We start from the raw sequence: 23,623 nt of genomic DNA, 5'->3' as shown, positions 1-23,623 counted from the left end.
TGAGTAGTAGAGAGTGGGTAGTAAAGAGTGAGTAGTAGAGAGTAGTAGAGAGTGAGTAGTAGAGAGTGGGTAGAAGGGAGTGAGTAGTAGAGTAGTAGAGAGTGAGTAGTAGAGAGTACTAGAGAGTGAGTAGTAGAGAGTGAGTAGTATAGAATGAGTAGCAGAGAGAGTGCTAGAGAGTAGTAGAGAGTGAGTAGTAGAGTGAGTAGTAGAGAGAGAGTAGTAGAGAGTGAGTAGTAGAGAGAGAGTAGTAGGGAGTGAGTAGTAGAGAGTAGTAGAGAGTGAGTAGTAGAGAGATAGTAGTAGGGAGTAGTGAAGTAGTAGAGACAGAGTAGTAGAGAGTGAGTAGCAGAGAGTAGAGGAGTAGTAGAGAGTGAGTAGTAGAGAGTGAGTAGTACAGAGTAGTAGAGTGAGTACTAAAGAGTAGTAGAGAGTGATTAGTAGAGAGTGAGTAGTGGAGAGAGAGTAGTAGAGAGTCAGTAGTAGAGTAGTAGAGAGTGAGTGGTAGAGAGTATTAGAGAGTAGTAGAGTGAGGAGTAGAGGGTAGTAGAGAGTGAGTAGTAGAGAGTAGTAGATAGTTAGTAGTAGAGAGTGAGTAATGGAGAGTAAGTAGTAGAGAGTAGTAGCGAGTGAGTAGTAGAGAGTGAGTAGAAGAGAGTAGTAGAGAGCGAGTAGTAGAGAGAGAGTAGTAGAGAGTGAGTAATAGAGAGTAGTAGAGTGAGTAGTAGAGTTTGAGAAATAGGGAGAGAGTAGTAGAGAGTGAGTAGTAGAGAGAAGTAGAGAGTGAGTAGTAGAGAGTGAGTAGCAGTGAGTAGTATACAGTAGTAGAGAGTGAGTAGTAGAGTATGTAGTAGAGAGAGAGTAGGAGAGAGAGTAGTTGAGAGCAGTAGAGAGTGAGTAGTAGAGTAGTAGAGAGTAGTCAGTCAGTGTCAGTTAGTCAGTGTCAGTCAGAGAGGTAGTAGTAGAGAGTGAATAATAGAGAGTGAGTAGTAGAGAGTGAGTAGTAGAGAGAGTAGTAGAGAGTGAGAGGTAGAGTAGTAGAGAGTGAGTAGTAGAGAGTAGTAGAGAATGAGTAGTAGGGAGTGAGTAGTAGAGAATAGTAGAGAGCAAGTAGTAGAGAGTGAGAAGTAGCAAGTGAGTAGTAGAGAGTAGTAGCGAGTGAATAAATGAGAGTGAGTAGAAGAGAGTAGTAGAGAGTGAGTAGTAGAGAGAGAGTTGTAGAGAGTGAGTAGTAGAGAGTAGTAGAGTGAGTAGTAGAGAGTGAGTAGTAGAGAGTGAGTAGTAGAGAGTGAATAGTAGAGAGTAGTAGAGAGTGAGTAGTAGAGAGAGAGTAGTAGAGAGCGAGTAGTAGATAGTAGTTGAGTGAGTAGTAGAGAGTGAGTAGTAAAGAGTGAGTAGTAGAGAGTAGTAGAGAGTGAGTAGTAGAGAGTGGGTAGAAGGGAGTGAGCAGTAGAGTAGTAGAGAATGAGTAGTAGAGAGTACTAGAGAGTGAGTAGTTGAGAGTGAGTAGTATAGAATGAGTAGCAGAGAGAGTCCTAGAGAGTAGTAGAGAGTGAGTAGTAGAGTGAGTAGTAGAGAGAGAGTAGTAGAGAGTGAGTAGTAGAGAGAGAGTAGTAGGGAGTGAGTAGTAGAGAGTAGTAGAGAGTGAGTAGTAGAGAGATAGTAGTAGGGAGTAGTAGAGTAGTAGAGACAGAGTAGTAGAGAGTGAGTAGCAGAGATTAGAGGAGTAATAGAGAGTGAGTAGTAGAGAGTGAGTAGTAGAGAGAGAGTAGTAGAGAGTCAGTAGTAGAGTAGTAGAGAGTGAGTGGTAGAGAGTATTAGAGAGTAGTAGAGTGAGGAGTAGAGGGTAGTAGAGAGTGAGTAGTAGAGAGTAGTAGAGAGTTAGTAGTAGAGAGTGAGTAATAGAGAGTAAGTAGTAGAGTAGTAGCGAGTGAGTAGTAGAGAGTGAGTAGAAGAGAGAGAGTAGTAGAGAGTCAGTAGTAGAGTAGTAGAGAGTGAGTGGTAGAGAGTATTAGAGAGTAGTAGAGTGAGTAGTAAAGAGTATTAGAGAGTGAATAGTAGAGAGTGAGTAGTGGAGAGAGAGTAGTAGAGAGTGAGTAGTAGAGAGAGAGAGTAGTAGACAGTCAGTAGTAGAGTAGTAGAGAGTGAGTGGTAGAGAGTATTAGAGAGTAGTAGAGTGAGGAGTAGAGGGTAGTAGAGAGTGAGTAGTAGAGAGTAGTAGAGAGTTAGTAGTAGAGAGTGAGTAATAGAGAGTAAGTAGTAGAGTAGTAGTGAGTGAGTAGTAGAGAGTGAGTAGAAGAGAGTAGTAGAGAGCGAGTAGTAGAGAGAGAGTAGTAGAGAGTGAGTAATAGAGAGTAGTAGAGTGAGTAGTAGAGCGTGAGTAATATAGAGAGAGTAGTAGAGAGTGAGTAGTAGAGAGTAGTAGAGAGTGAGTAGTAGAGAGTGAGTAGCAGTGAGTAGTAGAGAGTAGTAGAGTATGTAGTAGAGAGAGAGTAGGAGACGGAGTAGTTGAGAGCAGTAGAGAGTGAGTAGTAGAGTAGTAGAGAGTAGTCAGTCAGTGTCAGTTAGTGTCAGTCAGTGTCAGTCAGTGTCAGTGTCAGTCAGTCAGTGTCAGTCAGTGTCAGTCAGTCAGTGTCAGTCAATCAGCGTCAGTCAGTGTCAGTCAGTCAGTGTCAGTCAGTCAGTGTCAGTCAATCATTGTCAGTCAGTGTCAGTCAATCAGTGTCAGTCAGTGTCAATCAATCAGTGTCAGTCAGTCAGTGTCAGTCAGTCAGTGTCAGCTAGAGCAGCTCTGCTGACCTGGTTCTCTTGCTCTAAAGTAGCTCTGCTGACCTGGTTCTCTCCCTCTAAAGCAGCTCTGCTGACCTGGTTACTCTGACTTTACAGCAGGTCTGCTGATCTGGTTGTCTGGCTCTAGAGCTGCTCTGCTGACCTGGTTCTTAGGCTCCAGAGCAGCTCTGCTGACCTGGTTCTCTGGCTCTATTGCAGCTCTGCTGACCTTGTTCTCTGGCTCTAAAGCAGCTCTGCTGGCCTGGTTCTCTCCCTCTAAAGAGCTCTGCTGACCTGGTTCTCTGGCTCTAAAGCAGTTCTGCTGACCTGGTTCCCTCCCTCTAAATAAGCTCTGCTGACCTGGTTTCTCTGCCTCTACAGCAGCTCTGCTGACCTGGTTCTCGGCCTCATGAGCAGCTTTGCTGACCTGGGTCTCTGGTTCTAGAGCAGCTCTGCTGACCTGGGTCTCTGGTTCTAGAGCATCTCTCTTGACCTGCTTCTTAGGCTCTAGAGCAGCTCTGCTGACCTGGTTCTCTGGCACAACAACGGCTCTGCTGACCTGGTTTTTCTGGCTCTACAGCAGCTCTGCTGATCTGGTTCTCTGTGCTCACAATGCATGCACCCGACTTCGCGAAAATATATTTAAAAATAATATAAGTTTATTATAAGTACAAATATATAATTTTTATGAATATCTTAGATAATCTCTTGCCCTAATATGGATATTAAAGACACATACATATAATTTTGGAACATCATCTTTTTGGCGGGAGTCGCCCACCCAGCGCGCCCCGGCACGTATATGACGTCGCAAGACCCACCACCGCGCAAGCGTCTCGTACCATAAAGCGCATGATGTCGCGAATGCATGGGAGAAGGAGTCGCGGACTGGTCGCGTACCAATCGCGCACGTCACGTAATATTAAATGTATATGATGTAACTGAAAAACACGCATCCCTCACACACCGTATGCGGACCGTTCACAACTTTTCTAAAATGGGGGCTAGAAACCGTGCACGCACCTGTGATGTGTACGCTTTGAGAGCGCGACTCCGAAAAAATATAAATATATTAAAGTAAAAAACAAAAAAATCTTTTTGCAATTTTCAGAAAAATATATAGTTAGTAAATGAATAAAATATTTATAAATAAACAGTTAAAAAACTGTAGAAAATCAGTACAGAAAATAGGTATATCTACTATCACACTTAAAAATTTGCATTTAAAAAACTATTGAAATTCACTGAAAAATACCATAGGTTTCAGAGATGTTATAGTTAGAAATTATCATTTAAAAAACCTTAGAAATTCACTGAAAAAAAACATGGGTTTCGGACACGTTATAGTTAGAAATTAGCATTTAAAAAACCTTAGAAATTGACAGAAAAAAAACATAGGTGTCTGGGGTGTTATAGTTAGCTGGCCATTTCACTCGTATAAAGCCATAGAAATTACTCCGTTATAGTTAGTTCTGCTAACTATAACTCGTGCTCCCGCAATGCGCTGCTGTTGATGTCACATATTGCATCATTCATGACATGGTCAGTGACATCACTGATGACATCCCTGATTACATCTCAAATAACATCACTGATGACATCATCCACGTGGCAATCTGATACACCTCATCATACACTAGTATAACCTTTCATCACTCAATGTAAAATACAATGTACCATATTTGAAACCATTGACACACCAGTACCAGTTACTACATACCCACTCACTGATTCCTAAGTCTACACACACATCTACCCATTCAACAACAGAATCATTTATACATGCAGTCACTAATTAATAGAACACTATCAAAATGCACTTACACACATAAATAGACATTGACACATCAGCAGTAATCTTAGTCGGTTATGCAGTCATCCTACTCACTCATGATAAAAATGTTTCACACTTACATTTACTCACTTACACAATTATCCAACAACACCTCATTTATTCAAACACATAGTAACTCATAGTTAATATGTTATAAAATCACCATTACAATTATACTCTCATTCATAGAGCTACTCTCATAATCACTGACTCTTACATATACTTATTTATATACACCAACTCTCACATACAATGCCTTTTATTTGTTTACTTTGTTGAAGATGTACAACTAAAACATATGTTCGCTTACCAACACACAAATAAATACACTCAGTCACCCAAACAACTGTTTCCACATGCACTCTTAAACCTATACACCTAGTCAATCAACCATTCACACATCTATGCATTTAGTTACACACACCCCATTCAACCACAGACAAACTCAATGTCCCATACAAATACTCACCCAACTAATCAATAACTAATATACACACTCATGTAGTTAGTAACCAACTGATGCAGCATGTTATACAACAGAAACAGTGATGCATACATTCACATAGTTTAGTTACTAATCTATGTATTAAGTGAGACACTTTTAATTGCTCACTCAAACAGACAGACAGCTACTAAATCCTCCATCCAGACAGTTATATATCCACTCAATCTTCAATACAGATTGGTATATATATAATACATATTTCAAACTTAACGACATCCACTGGATGATGTCATCAGTGATGTCACTGACCATGTCATGAATGATGCAATATGTGACATCATCAGCAGTGCATTGCAGGCGCGCAAGTGATAGTTAGCAGAACTCATTATAAAGGAGGAATTTCCATGGTTTTGTACAAGTGAAATGGCCAGCTAACAATAACACCCCTGAAACCTGTGTTTTGTTCTGTGAATTATATATATATTCACTGAAAAAACCATAGGTTTTAGGGGTGTTATAGTTAGCTGGACATTTCACTCATACAAAACCATTGAAATTCCTCCGTTATAGTTAGTTGTACTAACTGTAACTCTCGCGCCCACAATCCACTGGTGATGATGTCACATAGTACATCATTCATGAAATGGTCAGTGACATCACTGATGACATCTCAAATGACATCACTGATGACATCACTGATGGCATCATCCAGTGAATGTGGTTTGGTTCCATATGTCAATTTATATTATAAATATAGAAATCTGCATTGAAGAATGAGTGGATGTATAAGTGTCTGGATGGAGGATTTAGTAGCAGTGTGATTGACTGTTTACTTGACTAATTTATAGTGTGTCACTAAATATATTAGATAGTGACTAAACTATGTGAATATCTAAATTACTTTCTCAGTTGTTGTGTAAAGTGCTGCACCATTTGGTTACTAGCTACGTGAAAGTGTACATTAGTTATTGATTAGTTAACTGATTATTTGTATGGGAGAGTGAATGTGTGTGTGGTTTGGTGAGGGGTGTGTGAGTGCCCAAAGATGTGACAATAGTTGATTCAGTAGGTATATGACGTTAAGACTACATATTATAATAGTTGTTTGGGAGAATTAATATGTATGTGGATGTGCTGATGAGCAAATATATCTCTCAATGGTACATGTCCAACAAACTAGAATAATAAAGGGCAGTGTATGTGACATTTGTTGTATATAAATAAGTATACATAAGACTCAGTGATTGCATGAGTGACTGTATGGATAACTGTATACTTGTAATAGTGATTTTATAACACACTAAGTATGAGTTACTATCTATATGAATAAATAAAGTGGTGTTTATATAAGTGTGGAGCTGAGTAAATAGAAGTAGGATCCATTGTTTGCATAAGTGAGTAGGATGACTGCATAAATAAATAGGATGTCTGCTGGTGTGTAATGTCAATATAGGTGTTTACGTATATTTGATAGTGTTCTATTGATCATTGACAGCATATATGAGTGAATCTATAGATAATTGATTAAATGTTTGTGTAGATCTAGCAATGACTGAGTGGGTTCTTAGATACTTGTACTGGTGTGTCAATGGATTCAAATATGGTACTCTGTATTTTACAGTGAGTGATGAAAGATTATAGTAGTGTATGATGAAGTGTATCTGATTGTCACGTGGAGGATGTCATCAGTGATGTCATCAGTGGCGTCATATGAGATGTCATCAGTGATGTCATTAGTGATGTCACTGACCATGTCATGAATGATGTAATATGTGACATCATCACCAGTGGATTGCGGGCGTGAGAGATACAGTTAGTACAACTAACTATAACGGAGGAATTTCAATGGTTTTGTATGAGTGAAATGTCCAGCTAACTATAACACCCCTAAAACCTATGTTTTTTCACTGAATTACTAAGGTTTTTTAAATGATAATTCCAAACTATAACCTGCTTGAAACCTATGGTTTTTTCAGTGAATTTCAAAGGGTTTTTAAATGATAATTCCTAACTGTAACCTGCCTGAAACCTATGTTTTTTTCATTGAATTTCAAAGGTTTTTTAAAAGATAATTCCAAAGTATAACCTGCCTGAAACCCTAGGTTGTTTTCAGTGATTTCGAAAGATTCTTTCACTAACAATTTTTAAATGTCTTAATTGTTATGTTTATTTCTTTGATCCTGATTTACAATTCTTTTTTTTAAATATATTCATTTTTAGATATCTTATTTTTAAGATTACATTATACATTTTGAATATTTATATGGATTGCTGGTGCGCAAAATATATAGTTAGTGCAACTAAATATATATGGAATTTCATTTTTTTTGTATGATTAAAATATTCACCTAACTATATATGGTCTCAAACCTATGGTTTTTTCATAGAATTTTCAAGGTTTTGTAAATGCAAATACCTAACTATATATGGTCTCAAACCTATGGTTTTTTCTGTGAATTTCAAAGGTTTTTTTGAATGATAATTCCTATCTATATAAGGCCCGAAACCTATGGTTTTTTCAGTGAATTTGCAAGGTTTTTTAAATGCTAATTCTATTAGCGGATAACGTTTTTATATATTCAAACGTTTTTTTAATGCTAATTCCTAACTATATAAGGCCTTAAACCTATGTTTTTTTCAGTGAATTTCAAAGGTTTTTTAAATGCTAATTCCTAACTATATAAGGCCTGAAACCTATGTTTTTTTTAGTGAATTCGCAAGGATTTTTAAATACTAATTCTTAACTATATAAGGCCTGAAACCTATGGTTTTTTCAGTAAATTTCAAAGGTTTTTTAAATGCTAATTCCTAACAATATAAGGCCTGAAACCTATGTTTTTTTCTTTGAATTTCAAAGGTTTGTTAAATGCTAATTCCATTAGCGGATAACGTTTAAATGTATTAATATCCTAGTGGGACCACCTGAGCAGCCCTAAGGGGTCAGGGTGTTTCTACCCTGCCCCCTTTTTGTGTTCTACACGTTTTTTTTTCTGCTTTCTTGTGCCTCAGTCTACTAAGACCCAAGATGGATGCCAACACCTCCTGGTTAGAAGTGTTGACAGCCAATGAGCATGCAGCTTTCTCGGGAAGGCATGCTGATTGGCTGTCACTGTCTGTCAACACTAGCACAAGATAGATGCCAACACCTCCTGGTTAGAAGTGTTGACAGCCAATGACCATGCAGCTTTCTCGGGAAGGCATGCTGATTGGCTGCCACTGTCTGTCAACACTCAAAACCAGGAAGTGTTGGCAGCCATCTTGTGCCTTGTTAGAACCAAGGCACAAGAAAGCAGTGAAACAAAGGTGTGAAACTCGCAAAGGGGCCAGAGTAGAATCACCCTGACCCCATAGGCTTTTTTTTGTAAAAATCGGAGTACGCGTACCGTGCGCGTACGGTACGCGTACCCCGCGACTTTAAAAAAAAATATATATATATATATATTTCTGCCTTCGGGGTCCTTGTGGGACCCCCTGAGCAGGTCTAGGGGGTCAGGGTGCTTCTACCCTGCCCCCTTTTTGAGTTCTACACGTTTGTTTTTCTGCTTTCCTGTGCCTCAGTCTACCGAGGCACAAGATGGCTGTCAACAGTTTCTGTTTTGGAGTGTTGACAGACATTGGCAGCCAATCAGCATGCAGCTCGTGCGATTGAGGTACGCTTACCGTACGCGTACGTGCGTGTACCGTAAGCGCACCGGTAAGCTCACGGGTAAGCTGCTATAGATATATATATTTTTTTTAACCTTAATTTCTCAAAATCCACTGGACCGCATATCTTGAGACCTAGCAAAGGCACATCAGGCTAACAGTCCCTACAATTTTGCCAAGTTTGGTGGAAATCCATTCAGCCGTTCGGACTAAAAGTGAGTCCAACCGCCCTATGGAAAATTGCATGGGGAAAACACGTTTTGGGACCCCCCTTTTTTCTCAGCCCCCGCTTGACGAATCCCCCCAAACTTTCAGGGAAGGACAGGAGAGTAAATGTGCCATTTTCAGGAAAATTTCAGCCAATTCCGTCCATCAACGCCAAAGTTATTCAACATAGAATTTTGAAAAATCCCATAGGAAAAAAATCCTAACTATATATACCTACTGGCGACCGCCAGTAGGTAATATATATATATATATATTCACTGACAAAAACCATAGGTTATACACCATATATAGTTAGGAATTAGCATTTAAAAAACCTTATTTTACTCACACAAAACCAATGAAATTCCATATATAGTTAGTTGTACTAACTATATATCACGCACCCGCAATCCACTGCTGATGATGTCACATATTACATCATTCATGACATGGTCAGTGACATCACTGATGACATCACTGATGACATCTCAAATGACATCACTGATGACATCACTGATGACATCTCAAATGACATTACTGATGACATCACTGATAAAATCATTCATGTGATAATACGATGAACCTCTTCAGACTCTAATATAACCTTAGATACACTCAGTGTAAACACAGACTCACAGATTGTCACTCATCCATGAAGTTACACACACACCTAGACAGTCATGCAAACAATCAATCACACCTCCGTTTCCTTAACTATACAGTTAAACACACCTTACTTATTCAAACATATACTAAAACATATTTACTCACTTATACAATCCTGGATACAAGTTCACAATGATCCATACAGCCACTCACACATTCACTGGCTCTTATGCACAGTTATTTATATATGTCAACTCTCACATGTACTGTATTTTACATATGTACTTAATTTGACATGTAGCACTGAGATATCTATTCACTCACCAATACAGTCATGCACACAGTCAACCGCCCATACAGCTGTTTCCAACATGCACTTTTGAATCCATACATCTATGCACAGAGTCATACACTTCCCAGCCACCCACACACACACTCAGTCTCCCATACAAATGCTTGTGCAACCAATCAATAACCTATATAGTTACTCATATAGCTACTGATCAACACATGCAGCAGTTTACAGAACAACAGACATAATGATGCACAAATTAAGACAGTTTAGTCACTAACCCATGCACTCAGTGAGACACATTTAATCACTCACTCATACATTCAGTCATGCACCTACTAAATCCTTCGTCCAGACACTTATACATCGACTCATTCATAAATATGTAAGACATATTTTAACTTTACAGAAAAATACAGTCACTGGATTTTGTCATCAGTGATGTCATCAGTGATGTCATTTGAGATGTCATCAGTGATGTCATCAGTGATGTCACTGACCATGTCATGAATGATGTAATATGTGACATCATCAGCAGTGGATTGCGGGTGCGTGATATATAGTTAGTACAACTAACTATATATGGAATTTCATTGGTTTTGTGTGAGTAAAATAAGGTTTTTTAAATGCTAATTCCTAACTATATATGGTGTATAACCTATGGTTTTTGTCAGTGAATTTTTAAGGTTTTGTAAATGCTAATTCCTAACTATATATGGTCTATAACCTATGGTTTTTTCAGTGAATTTCATTGGTTTTTTAATAGCTAATATCAAAACCTTTACAATGTATTATTCTTTAAAAAGAAAAATATTTTTTACATGTTTTTTATACAATTTTTTTAAAATTTTTTTTTGTTTCGCTCCCAGTACGCGTACCGGTTAGCTTCCCGTTAGCTCAATCCGGAGGCGCGACCCGGTACGCGAACTGGTAAACGTTCCTTTTGCGCACCTCTCGCGTTACAAAACAACATCGTGACGCTTCGCGTCAGCATGACGTTTCGCGTTCTCGCGTAATACGTCATATTACGTGCTACGTTCGCGTACCCGGAAGCGCAGCGGTACGCGAACCGGAAGCGATCCGCGGCGCGGCGCCGACCGCGTAACGTAAACATAGCAGGTCATGTGACTCGGTAATAACACTTTTCATTGGTTCATTTCACTTTTGGTTTCCTAATGATGTAATACAAGGTCATGTGATCTAAAATGGACACTTTTCATTGGTTTAGAACTTTTGTTTTTCCCAAATGATGAAAACCCCTCCTTCTTTCATCACTCTGACTTTCATCTTGGTGAGAGAAAGACCCTTTATTGAGACTTTGAGATGGCTTCATTAGTAGCTTCAGCTGGTGCTTTTAACATGGCTATGTAACACAAACATTTAAAATCTAAATTTACCATGCACAGGTGGGAGCATATTTACACACAATTTGCGCCACAGAGAAAGGTCTTACATTAAAATGGGAAAAATAACATCAGGGACAGTCAATTGCCTTATAAAGAAGCATACACCATTATGTCCTTGTCATGATTTTATAAACAATTCCTTTTCCCCAAAAACGATTTTAAAATCATAATTTCTAAACACTGCACATGGGAAAATGACTTAAAATGTCATTAAAACACATGAAAGCGTTTTTTGATTGCCTTCCCAGCATGGTTTGGTCACTTTTAACATGGCTATTTAACACAAACATTCAAAATCTAAATTTTCCATGCACATGTGAGAGCATATTTACAAGCAATTTGCGCCACAGAGAAAGGTCTTACACTAAAATGAGAAAAATAACATCAAGGACAGTCAATTGCCTTATAAAGAACCATACACCATTATATCCTTGTCATGAATTTAAAAACAATTCCTTTTCCACAAAAACGATTTTCAAATCATAATTTCTAAACACTGCACATCAGAAAATGACTTAAAATGTCATTAAAACACATGAAATCATTTTTTGATTGGCTTTCCAGCATGGTTGCGTAACTTTTAACATGGCTATGTAACACAAACATTCAAAATCAAAATTTTCCATGCACATGTGAGAGCATATTTACAAGCAATTTGCGCCACATAAATCATAATTTTCTCCTTAAAGCACACTATTCTCTATCTAAAGTAAAGAAATATTTTCTCACCTTAGCAAATACTTTGAGTTTGAAAACAGTCTAAGAAACACACCAATTTGTCTTCAGCAGAGCAAAAGGTATGCACTCCAGAGTCTGCAGCTATCAAAAGCACAGAAATGGTGTAATTCTTCACACATATTTCTCATGTCACCCAATCAAAACTCTTCCCTCACTTTTTTTCAAATGAAAACCCTTCCCCCTCTGCCCTTTCTGCCTATTTTCCATAGCAACCACCTCTTGGAGAAACTCTGGTGATTGCAAATTCACACAACAATGTTGCAATTGAACTCTGAACTCTCAGTGCACCTGCATATCCAGTGCTTTCTTTCATTTAATGATTTTTTATTGACCACTCAAAATACATCTTTCAAACAACACATCTGTACACCCTAACTTTCTGTTTTCATCAATCAAAATCCACCAATCACTGTTACTACTTCATGAACACAGAAACTCCACAGTTTTTTTCATTTCAAACTCACATTTTTTCAACTGCCATTTCATTGCCACACTTCATCTGACTGCAGGAGAACCTTCTCTCACCATGTTTTCTGTCTGGATTGTTGGTCATAGTTATATTCACTGGGCTCAAAGGTACGTTGAAAGCAGGAATTTACCTAACCTCAATTTACAAGATGTGGAAATTAAGTGGTTTGGCCACAGAGGATTAAAATGTCACCAATTGATACCATTGGTGAAAACCTTTATGCATTTGCCAAAACCTGACCTGTTAATTGTGCACTGTGGAGGTAATGACTTGGGCACTTTGACTGGTGTAGGTCTGGAAATGCTTTTAAAGGACACCTTTGAGCAATTAATGGCACTTTTTCCTCAGACTGCCTTGGTATATTCAAATATATGCCAAAGACAGAAATGGAGGTGGTCAAACCAATTTTGTCCACAAATTGAGAAGTCGAGGAAGCATGTAAACAAATCTGTTTCAGCTTACATGAGAGACCATGGAATGGGCTCCCTGTACAACAATAACTTGCGTTACTACATGCAAGATATCTACAGAGGAGATGGAGTTCACTTCTCAGATGAGGGCAACAGAGTTTTCACTCTGAATTTAAAAATGTGCATTGGTACCTACTTATAAGTACCAAAATGTACCATAAACCCAAAAGCTCTTCTCAGAGCTACCCTACATCTAATCACTCACAATTATTATTTTACTCTAACTTTTTTCACTAATTTTCAACAAAGTACACTCCCTGGGGCGCTACCCGGTACGCGTACCGGGAGCTAACCTCGCGAAATTTTTTAAAAAAATGTTTTTTTTTCGCACATATAAACCTCCTCAGCCACCCTCAGAAAACCTAGGGGGTCAAGATAAGTCTACCGTGCCCCCTTCTACCCATTCTGAACATTATTTGCCCTCCATCTTGTATCTTAATTCGACCGAAACACAAAATGGTGGACTCCCGGAACGCTTAAGGTACGCGAACCGGGGCGCTCAACGGTTCGCGTACCGGGTCGCTCCCTGGGAAAAAAAGGTGGGAAAGTAGTTCACAGAAAAGCCACTGGAGACAATTTCACCAAATATAGATTAGCTCATACTACATACCAATCCCTACCATTTTCACAAATTTGATTGGAATTCCATTTAGCCATTTAGCCTGTAGACCTCTCTAAATACCGTGAGGTAAATTACTTCACAAAACACATCTGAAATGTTGGAATTGACAACCAATTAAAATGTTACTTTCATTTTCTACTTTTTTTACCTCACATTTGATTGGTTATGTACCCGAATATATATAAAGGAAGAGAAGGAAACACAGCCATTTTGACTACTACTTCCTGGTGTACATTTCAATAGGATTTTCATTAATAACTTCAACTTCTTTTTAAAGGTAAGTTGTTATTTTTAAAACTGAAGTATATTGTGCACTTTAAGTTAATATGGCAAACTTTTTCTGTTAGTTATATACTATCCCTCTGTAGTACTTATAAATTTAGATACACTTTTTTATATTCCTACTTCCACTCTGATACTATACACTGCCCAAAGATAAATTCTCTGTTAAAAACTGCCTATCTAAAATTAATCCCAACAGTGCCCTACCTCTACTAATATATATTTTTTTTATGCAAATTTCAGGAAAAATGGAAAGTGAACAAAACATTTCATTTGAAATTGTCCTTCCAGAGTCCAACACAGAAATCATTGATCCAAATGAGATTGAATTTATGGATGAAACTTGGGACCAAGAACTACTGCAATGTGTACAAGCAGTAGATAACCTCCTTGCAAATGAGGACATTTTACAACCTCAGAGACTACAATCTATATTCCATGATTATTATGAAATTTCTGACAATGAAATGTTAGAAAGTTTAATAAATTATGAAACACAATAAAAAAAGCTTAAAAAAAAAAAAACAAATAAAATAATCAACAAAACCAACAATCAATTAACATACAGCATTTGAAAAGTCTATCATTCATTTTTCATTGTGATACGCTCCCCAGAACGCTTCCCGGTTCGCGTACCGGGCGCTAACCACGAAAAAAAACAAAAAAAATTTATTTTTTTTTGCTTAGCGGGGCCCCTTTAAAGCCTCCACATCAAACCTAGGGGGTCAGGGAGGATCTACTATGCCCCCTTATGGTCATTTCCCCCTTTGTTTTGTCCTCCTCTTGTCACTCGATCCTACCGAGAGACAAGATGGCGGCCGCTCCGGACTGTTTAGAATGTTGACAGACACCGGAGAGCCAATCAACTTCGCTACGCGAAGTTCCGTTACGCGTCAAGTACGCGTACCGGGGCGCTGCCTGGTCCGCGCTTACAGATATATATCTTTTTTTGAACGTTATTTTCTCAAAATCCACTGCAGCACATATATTGAGACCTACAAAAGGCACATCGGGCTACCAGTCCCTACAATTTTGCCAAGTTTCGTGCAAATCCATTCAGCCGTTCGGGCTAAAAGTGAGGCTAACCGCCCTATGGAAAACTCAATGTTAAAAACACGTTTTGGGACCCCCCTTTTTTCTCGGCCCCCCCTGGACCAACTCCCCCAAAATTTCCGGTGGCTGCTCAGAAACAAAATGTTCCATTTTGCTGAAAATTTCAGCCAATTCCGTCCACAAACGCCAAAGTTATTAGACATAGAATTTTCAAAAAACCCATAGAGAAAAAATCCTAACTATATATACCTACTGGCGACCGCCAGTAGGTAATATATATATATTAGATAATGCTGATATGTCTAATCCTTTTTCAAAATATAGTATGTTTTTTTATTGAAAGTTCAGACTGAGCACATATCACAGAAGTACCTATCTTTTTCCCCGCACAAGATCTGGTTCTACTAATAATAAATAAAAACCATTGCAATACAGTACATACAATTTCTATAAAACATGGAAAAGGATTTCAAACTACCCTGATAAAATGTTTTACTTTTTGGGTAAAATGTCAATTCAATTTGAATGAGGTTCATGGATTTAACAGATTTAATGATTGAAAAAAAAAACCTCTCTGTAGTATTAAAACATTGTAGTACTGACTCGTTGCATTTGTTTTCTTTTTTTTTTAAACGTGTGCTTTTAATTTAATTCATTTATTTGTATATTTACTCTGTGTACCAGCAATGTATTTTCCTGATGTTTGGGTGCCAAATTAGAAGGTGATTTATTTTTTGTCACCTTTCTAAAGTTATAAGATGTTTGGTTATGTGATGATTTATTTTTACCTCCTTTACAAATAACAATGATATTTAAATCCATGGCATTACTGAGAGGCTTGTTATCCAAAACGAAAATCACTAGTAAAAGTCCACATCAGTGAACTTTTTAAAATATATTTTTATTTGGATTCTTAGGGCCTCATTTATGGCATAGAGAAACATAGTAAGTCACCTTCCTACACTGCCCTACTCCATAGTGAAAGGGTAGGAGTGTGCCATATTTAAGAAAAATGGTGCATTCCTGTCTCGCTGCCTACGCTGGTGCCATTTTTTTAGCCAAGAGTCATGGTGCAAGGGTGCCTCTTCTGCAGGCAGGATTTTTTTTGTGCTAGAAGGGGCACCTTCCTGCACAAAAATAATCTCACAAGGCATTTTCCTCTTTCTATGTGTGCAGCTGAATGCAGCACACATGTAAAGAGGAAACAACAAGGAGAAATTAACATATTTCTCGTCGCAGGGTGGTGTTGCATGGCTTAATACATCTTTATGAGAGCTCCACATCACGCATGTACCACGTTACATGGAGCAAAAGTGACACAGGTAATAGGCCCCTAAATTTTGATTCCATAATATGAAGCTCTTTTTGAAGAAGGTGTTTTTTGGTATTTTTTTTGTACTGCACTCCATACTCCAAAAATCATGCTCACAATGTATCCAGGCATGCAAAATCGATCCTAGTACACACTAAATTATAGCGCTCATATGGTGTGGGAATGTAGACATTTGTACAAAACTATAAAATGTGGTGTTCAAGAATTGGAGCTTTAGGGGTGATTAATTGAACCTGCTGAATTAAAATGCTAGGTTTTTTAACGTGCTCATTATTGGAGATTAAGGCCCTCGTTCTTACTACTTTATGAATACCGATGCATTGTTCCCACATGTAGAATTACCAACACCATGCACACTGGTTATTCCTTGGCTTGGAGATATTCTAACCTGTGCACTGAGAAGCCCCAAGGAAATTGACAATTGCCTCATGAATTGCTGCTTCAACAACCAATACCATGGTAATTCCTTGTTTTCAGACAGTTTCCCATCTGGATTTTAGACTAGCTTTTAGTTGAAGGAATGTCCAGATGAGAAGCACTGGGAATGCAGTATTTTGACGTGTAATTTGTAATTTTTGATGTTGGCCGTTGACTCTGCTACAACCTTAAATAAAAGATTATCCTGCATGCTGAGGACCGTGTTTGAATAATCATCTGCCAGGATTCTTATCCTCACTTGTACCCCTCTTGCTATATAAAACACTTGTTAGGGATATTCATTTAGGAGTAGATTGGATGCTGAAATTATGGTTTGTGTATACACATGCTCACTTTTTAGGTCTTGTGCCTAGCATTGTAGTGTGCAGCTGGGCTCGCGCAGAATAAGACATTGTAGTAAAAATGGGGTATCATAAGCTGACCTAGGAATGGCACACACACAACTGTGTCCTTTTCCACGTGCTATTGGGTTTGCGTGCATGTTTTTTACCAAGAGAGCACGCAATAGGCCAAAGGCGGGCGAATTGCTACGCTTATGGCCTATTGGTGTCTATTACACGTACCAGCCGTCATGTGGTTTCAATTATCGTACCCAGACACGGGCGCGATAATTGAAACCACATGCCTCGCTTTGGCGCGTGTGCACGCACCACTTGCGGGCTTGTTCTTTTTTTTTATCCATTCTCAGGGAAGCAACTAAATGAAAGAAGCCATGTTTTGTTTGGCGCCACTTTCACACCCCCCAGGATAGCGATATTTATAAAACAAAGTCTACCTATTTTTATGTGGTTGGCAGACGGTGAAATCGTTAACCTTCACAGCAGACAACATTCGTAGCATATACATTATCACTTTAGTCAGCACCTGGCTTCCTTCCAGAATAACCTGGAGAACATACCCAGACTGTGTCCAATTCTTCGGAAGGCAGCTCTGCTCTTTAAGTAAAGTCAACAGCAAGGGCTTTTCAAAATCTGCAAGAAAACAACAGCAACCGCAACAGGCACCACATTTCAGTGTTTTGAAGACCTGTTCTAAGTAAATGGGAGTAACCCGTGACAACAATGAGAATAGGGCTGATGATACCAATGCCACTAGTGTTGATGCAAACAATGAGAATAGCGCTGATGATACCAATGGGACTAGTGCCCATGACAACAATGAGAATAGAGCTGTTGATACCAATGGGACAAGTGCCGATGCCAACAATCAGAATAGCGCTGGTGATAACAGCGGGACTAGTGCCGATGCCAACCATGAGAATAGCGCTGATGATACCACTGGGACTAATGTTGATGCCAACAATGAGAATAGCGCTGATGATAGCAATGAGACTAGTGCCCATGACAACAATGAGAATAACGCTGATGTTAACAATGGGACTAGTGCTGATGCCAACAATGGGAATAGCACTGATAACTATGGGACTAGTACCCATGACAACAATGAGAATAGCGCTGATGATACCAATGGGACTAGTGCTCCTGACAACAATGAGAATAGCACTGCTGATTCCAATGGGACTAGTGCCGATGCCATCAATGAGAATAGCACTGATGATAACAATGGGACTAGTGCTGATGCCAACAATGAGAATAGCACTGATAACCAAGGGACTAGTGCTGATGGGAACAATGAGAATAGCACTGGTGATTACAATGGTACTAGTGCTGATGCTAACAATGAGAATAGCACTGATGATACCAATGGGACTAGTGCCCATGCCAACAATGAGAATACCTTTGATGATAACAATGGGACTAGTTCTCATGACAACAATGAGAATAGCATTGATGATAACAATGGAACTAGTGCAGATGCCAAAAATTAGAATAGCACTGATGATAACACTAGGATTAGTGCACATGCAAACAATGAAAATAGCACTTATGATAACAATGGGATTAGTGCCCATGACAACAATGAGAATAGCACTGATAACCATTGGATTAGTGCCCATGACAACAATGAGAATAGCTCTGATGATATCAATGGGACTAGTGTTGATGCCAACAATGAGAATAGCGCTGATGATACCAATGGGACTAGTGCCGATGACAACAATGAGAATAGCGGTGATGATAACAATGGGACTAGTGCCGATGACAACAATAATAATAGCGCTGATGATAACAATGGGACTAATGCCCATGCCTACAATGAGAATAGCGCTGATGATACCAATGGGACTAGTGTTGATACCAACAATGAGAAAAGCACTGATGATAACAATGGGACTAGTGTCGATGCCAACAATGAGAATAGCACTGATGATAACAATGGGACTAGTGCCGATGCCAACAATGAGAATAGCACTGATGATAACAATGGGACTATTGTTCATGACAGCAATGAGAATAGCACTGATAACCATGGGACTAGTGCCCATGACAACAATGAGAATAGCACCGATGATATCAATGGGACTAGTGTTGATGCCAACAATGAGAATAGCGCTGATGATACCAATGGGACTAGTGCCGATGACAACAATGAGAATAGCGGTGATGATAACAATGGGACTAGTGCCGATGACAACAATAAGAATAGCGCTGATGATAACAATGGGACTAATGCCCATGCCTACAATGAGAATAGCGCTGATGATACCAATGGGACTAGTGTTGATACCAACAATGAGAAAAGCACTGATGATAACAATGGGACTAGTGTCGATGCCAACAATGAGAATAGCACTGATGATAACAATGGGACTAGTGCCGATGCCAACAATGAGAATAGCACTGATGATAACAATGGGACTATTGTTCATGACAGCAATGAGAATAGCACTGATAACTATGGGACTAGTGCCCATGACAACAATGAGAATAGCACCGATGATATCAATGGGACTAGTGCCGAAGCCAACAATGAGAATAGCACTGATAACCTTGGGACTAGTGCCCATGACAACAATGAGAATAGCACTAATGATACCAATGGGACTAGTGCAGATGCCAACAATGAGAATAGCACTGATGATAACAATGGGACTATTGCTCATGACAGCAATGAGAATAGCACTGATAACCATGGGACTAGTGCCCATGCCAACAATGACAATAACGCTGATGATACCAATGGGACTAGTGCTGATGCCAACAATGAGAATAGCACTGATGATAACAATGGGACTAGTGGTGATGATAATAATGAAAATAGCTCTGATGAGAATAATGGGACTAGTGCTCTTGACAGCAATGAGAATAGCACTGATGATAACAATGACTATAGCTCTGATGATAACAGTGGGACCAGTGCAAACGAGAACAGCAAGAATAGCGCTGATGACAACAATGAGACTAGTGCTGATGACAACACTAATGACAACAACGAAAATAGCGCTGATGATAACAATGAGACTAGTGCCGATGACAACAAGACTAGTGCCGATGACAACAATAAGAATAGCGCTGATGATAACAGGACTAGTGCAGGTGGCAACACTGCATGATTAAGGGACTGTTACTCAGGGTCCGCACTACTCATTCATAGGAGACACTGTCCTAGACTCACATGCCTCTCATCAGTTTGCGCACTGGTCTTTAACCGTATTCCTCCAACAGATTTAAGCACATTATTACAGGTTAATATGTTCCATGTGAGGCCTCCTGACTCCTGCTATTGGGATTTAAGTTCTGCCACTATGTTGATTATAATTCCAGTGCTGGAGCATTGTGCTTTTGGTAACACAAAGCCATCTCATGCTTTACCTGTACTTGTTTGTTTTTGTGAGTAACTTTAGAAGAGCCAGTATGCGCTGTAGAAAGGGCTTTTCGGTAACAACAAGCATTTGCAATGCAATAGGTCTCGCATTTACGCACGTTTGACCTATTGGCATTGTAAATGACAATGGCATTTATTTATGTTTCAAAAACCAAAACATAAATAAAAGGCAATGTCATTTACAATCAAAATAGCTCAAACTCTAGCAAATGTGAGACCTACTGCATTGCAAATGCTTGTTATAATTGATGTTGATATTTATGAGCCCTCGTGCGTGTGAATATTGTGCGTTCCTAAATGTTTCCCAATAGTGATGTGCTCTCAGCTTACTTTATGCAAGAATCTAGGCAGAGAAATATGATTGACAGTTATTAAGTTCAGAGTTCATACTGCTGGTAGTGAAGCAGGTAGAGTCATTATACAGTTAAAAGAAGATAAACAAATAAATGGGTAGATGCATCATTGTTGCCGTTTGCGATTCCTAAATTGCGAAAATTAAGGAATCGCAATTTAGAAATTGCAAACGGCAATGCATGAACAATTCGCATTTATTTTTGCGAATCGGTATTTTTCCTTAATTGCGATTCACAATTTGCGAATCGCAATTAAGGAAAACCCTTCCCATTGATTCCTATGGGCCAAAAGGCCCATAGGAATGAATGAAAAGGCAATCAAATTTTGCGATTTTCAAATTGCGATTCGCAAAATCTGAATGCAATTTCAAGGGTGCAGGAGGGTCCAAAGAAATGTAACTTTAAATGCAATTTACACACACACATGCCCCAAGGGCATGTGTGTGTGTGTAAATTTAAACTTCCAAAAATGCAATTTGTGCATATTTGATAGTTTTCTGTAAAATAGCATGAAGTTCAATTTCATGCTCTTTTACCCCTTCCAAATTGCGAATTCGCAATTTAAAAATAATCATGCATTGCATTTAAGAAATCTCAAATTGCGATTTCTTAAATGCAATCGCAATTTTAGGAATCGCAACATGGTTGCGATTCCTAAAATTGCGAAATGCATGATGCATTCCAAATTAGTCAATTGCATTCGCAAACGGCCGAAAATTGCGATTCGCACCGTTTGTGAATGCAATTCTGTTTGATTCATCTAGGCAATAGTCTCTGAATCCTGAGGCTAACATTCTGCAATCTGTTTTACCTACAGTCTGACCGAAGGGCCAAAGACCCAGAGAGGACATCCACTTATCCAATTCGCAGTGTGAGATGGAATCAATGTTGTAAAATAGCCAAGGCAATTTAAAGTCTCCTCTTATGGAGATAGCCTTACAAGGGACTCTCTCTTTCTTATCAGTGGCCAGCACTTTCAGACTCTCTGAGAGGCTGATCAAGAGGACACACCGATATCGGGAAAGATTACATTTCATTGAATGTGCACTGAAAGGAACAAAAAGAAGGATTTACGTATTTGGTGCTAAAAATAATCTGCTTTAAAATACAAAATAAAAATAGGAAACTGCTGCATTTTGAAGCAAAAATGAAGACTTTGTACAGCAGACCGATTAAAGAGTACACAAGCAAATTGAATACAATGGATATTCAGTTTTTCACCACAAACCCCATCACAATGGACGCTTATGTCTGTTTCTCTCAAAAATCATTGAAACGTTTGTATGAAACTCCTTATATGTCTTCTCACTGACAAGAGCCTTTAGAAGTGTTGCGGTAGACCCTGACCCAGTGCAGATTAAGGTCAGTATACATACTGCAGGAACCGAAGACCTCTTAACATGTTACTCTGGTTTATTAAGCACTCTCTACATATGGCCGCCCAGTCACCCTCTTTGACAGCCCTACTCTTCCCCGGCACCAGTCATCAGAGCTCAGTTGCCTGGCCCCATGCCGCTTTTTTACAGCACCAGCTCATTACGAAAGCCGAAAAGCAGATATTTCTCAATCGTTCCCAACAAAGAGAGGGTTTTCCAAAGACGCCTAGGAAGCTTCAGTCAAAAGATTCTCAAAGCTTTCAGAGGGTTAAAAATCCTTTTGTCGCCCTCACAAAGAAACTTCGAAGCCATGATAAAAGCGTGTCACATGTTGTAATTTTACCTGGAATGGTTTTCTCTTTATATCTTTACAAGGCCACAAAAGAGAGTTGATTTAATCCAAACATTCGCGTATAAATGTGATCTGGCGAGGAATGGGGCAAACCAAATTGCAGGCTAGTGAAACCTCACGAATGATCAAATAAGTGCATCAAAGGCAATTTTTGTATTTTCTCGTCTGGTGTGCGTGCCCTCTATCCAAACTGAATTTCAGCAGTAATAACTCTCACTATTTTGTTCGTTCTTGCAATACCAGCATTTTAAAATTCAATGCCGGCTTTATGTCATATAGCAGCATAGGCCACCTTGCACAATGCCTTCCCTTTCCTTTATGTCATTCAGGCTTGTCCCTTTTCATCAAGTGTTTTATTTTGTTGAAATCTCCTGGATAAGATTTAATTTGACACCTGATGCATGGGTGGTCTGAGCAAGGCTTCTAATTTCTACAGCGAGCACAGCATGTGCAGACTCATACAGATGTAACATTAGTGTGTGTTGAAGGTTGACAATGTGATTATATCTTTCTTATCTGTCCACCCACACAAGTTAATTGTGTAGGAAAGACAGACTGAAACATTTTTTTTTTCCAATAGACTTGGATTTGCACGAACACAAATATGCCTTTAAAAATACAACGGCAATATTGTTTCTGAAACTCTTTTGAGTTGTTTGGGACATTCAATGCAGGTAATTAACTCGGTGATGTATGAATCATAACAGGAGTTATCTGGAAGCGAAAACATACATCTGCCTTACAATTCAACCGCGTTTTTACAATTCTTGCTGCGCACTATTGCTCGAATGCTATAGCACATTTATTTAAAATGTCCATTTTCTCACAGTTGCTCTTTGCAGTACTTCATATATATCAGCAGTAAAGCACACGGTCGGAAAGGGGACTCCATTTTGTCTGTGTGTTGAACAGTAATTTTACTGGTGGGGGTGGCACGACAGGAGAATAGGGGCACTCAATGTAAAAAGTCCAGCTGCACTTCGAAAGGGCATAGTACCATGACTCTACTGACCATATGCAAGGACATTTAGGGGCAAATATATTTGCGAATTATATATTTAACATCTATCAGGCCAGTAACATTGGCCAATACTTTGTTGTAGTAGAAGACTTATTTACAGGAGAATTCAGAATTTTCACATGCACTCGTCAGTTCAGACACTTTTCCATGCACATGTTCTGAGGAACGAGTAATCCAGAAGGTGCA

This window comes from Lissotriton helveticus, chromosome 4_1 (assembly GCF_964261635.1).
Source record: "Lissotriton helveticus chromosome 4_1, aLisHel1.1, whole genome shotgun sequence".
Lineage (NCBI taxonomy): Eukaryota > Metazoa > Chordata > Amphibia > Caudata > Salamandridae > Lissotriton > Lissotriton helveticus.
This window is presented reverse-complemented; position numbering follows the sequence as displayed.